A 2554-nucleotide genomic window follows, 5' to 3' on the forward strand; every position below is an offset into this window, starting at 1 on the left:
CCAGGGCAGGAGGAAGCCGAGCAAGGTGCAAGGATGATCCTCTGAGCTGTTGAGCAAGGGAATCGGGCTCTTCCTCACTTTTCATAGGGTTTCTGCCTTCAAAAAGCAATTTCTAGGCAATTTCAATGCAGTAGTCTGGAAACTGCAGTGCTCAGAGGTGATGTGATGCCTCAGCTGTTGAAATCTGGTGTCCTCCACCACCTGCCAGTGAGCTGGGCACCGTTTGCCGTTCAAAGACCCACCTGCAGGTCCCGTGGTCTAGAGAGGTGTCTCCAGCCCGGTTGTGTAAGAGCACGATCACCGGGCAGGTGCAGAGCGCTGCGCGTTGGGAGGTTTGGTAAGAAATACTTGGGTGATGGTGTCATGAAGAGAGTCTCGGTAATGAACCCAACAGGCTGGTTTGGTTCTGGGGCGAGATGCTGGACCGCAGCGAGCTCTCGGCTGGGTCACCTGCTGCAGGCGACGTGCAGAGCTGCCCGCGTCAGAGCGGGGACAGCGGCCGGGACCAGCGGTGACATCTCGCCACCCTTGTGCTTCAGCCCTGGGGTGGTTAAAACAAACGTTGTGCTTGAAACTGAGAAAGGAAATGCAGCTGATGTGGAGATCCCTGCCCACCCTCATGGCTTCGGTGGTTTTCTCCAAACCCATCGCTGTCTCCAAGCTGCTGTGACTAAACTGCTGTTCTGCAGCTCACCTGTGAAACAAAGCCCCAGCCGGTCTCACGGGAACGGGCTGTCAGAGGGGTTGGGTTTTTCCTCTGTTTCCCCTTGCAGGCTCGCTCTCTTCTGTTCAGCAGGCTGGCACCTCAATAAATAGAACCACTGCGAGATGCAGCGCTACAAAGAGCAGGAAAACAAAGCACAGTCAAAATGCAGCCACCTGTTAAAGTCCCTGGGCCATCCAGCCTGGCTGGACATGCGGAGTGTCTGTGTGTCCTGCGGTCTGTGACACCCAGCGGGCAGGCGTGCCTCGAAAACACCGCAGCGAGCACGGTGACAGCTCCGGGAACCCGGCAGAAGGGCCCTGAGTCAGCTGGCACTTCTAGTGGTGCTTTTTGCTGCCTGGAAGATGTTCTCCAGCCACCCCCACCCCTCCACCGTGCGCAGGTACTCCAGGTCCTTCCAAACTGAGCCGGCTGCGGGTCCGGCCCGTGCCGAAGCTCCTGCTGCGTGCGGCGCGGCGGCAGCACGGACCGGAGGAGCAGCAGCAGAAAGATTCTTCCTGCCATTTTCCATTTTGTTTGGCGTGGGTTTGTCTTTCACGAACCACAAACAAGTTCAGCTGCTTCTGTCCGCGTCTGGTGCTTGACTAACGCTGGCGGTGGCACAGGCGGCTGGGAGGTGGCCGCCGTGCCCCAAGCCCAGCAGCCCGTGGGAGCACCAGCCGCCCTTGCCCTCCGGCTCGCTGCCCCCTGCGCGGAGGGGCTGTGCGGGGGTCCCTGCCGCAGCCCGGGCGTTGTGGGGACTGGTCAAACACCCCAGCAGAGCGATCCCAGCCCGCTGCGTGGCCACGAGCCCTCGGCACCAGCAGAGCCTGTGCTGCAGATGGAGGTGGGGAGCACTTTGGTACCGCTGTGCCGGGAGCCGCCCCGGGGTCTGCCCAGCAGAAATCGGCTCCGGCAGACAGGTGTGGGCTATAGGAACCAAATTCCCACACATGGCATGGGAGGGTGAGCACTGAAAAACTTCCAGCGGTGACTGGAAACCCTGGAAACAGCCCAAACACCAGCTGGCCTGCAGGCCCTCTGCCAAGGTGGGAAATCTGCCCCATGCCGGCACTGCAGCCGCGGGCGCTGGGAAGGTGCTGCCGGCTCTCCCCGGGGATCGGGGCCAGCAGGGCGACTGTGTCCCTGCCCCATAGCAGCCCCGGCCCCCAGAGCAGCCCCCACCACGGCAGCGCCCAGGCCCAGCTCTGCTTGCCAAGGGGTGCACGGGGACGTGGTGCAGCTGTGGCTGGGAAGGGACACCAGGCACAGGTTGCAGGAGAGCTGGGGACACCGAGAAGGGTGCAGAATGGCTTCACCAAGCTGGAAAATGCTGTGTCCCCTCCTGCAGACACGTGGGAACAGGGTCAGGTCTGGCCACCACAGCCAGACGGTCACAGCACAGCCACCGTGACACCAGCCACCGGCAGCGTGCCCTCGGTGACTCCTGTGTGCTCGGCGGGGCCTCTCACAGCACAGCTGCCGGGAGGAAAGGGTTAAAGGAGCTGCCAGAGCGGGGAATGAGACCAGGGAATTCAGCTGCTGACGCAGGTAGGAGATTTGCAGGCGAAGCATCCCTGAGCAGACACAGCAGCGTCACCGTCACCGCTCCCCTGTGCCGCCTTGGAGCTCCCACCGTGAGCAGGAGCAGCACACGGGGAGTGGGCGACCGGCTGGGGTCCCCGCGTGGAGCAGACCGGGGCCCTCCCTGGGCTGCCACCCCACACGGCGCTGCCCGGGTCACCAGGACCAGCCCACGAACACGGCCTGAGCCAGCCCTTCCCCCCCCTGCCGCTGCAAGGGTGATCCGTGGCACTCGGTGCTTGCGGTGTCACACAGGTGTGGCGCAGC

The sequence above is a fragment of the Nesoenas mayeri genome (assembly GCF_963082525.1).
Source record: "Nesoenas mayeri genome assembly, chromosome: 19".
NCBI classification, from domain to species: domain Eukaryota; kingdom Metazoa; phylum Chordata; class Aves; order Columbiformes; family Columbidae; genus Nesoenas; species Nesoenas mayeri.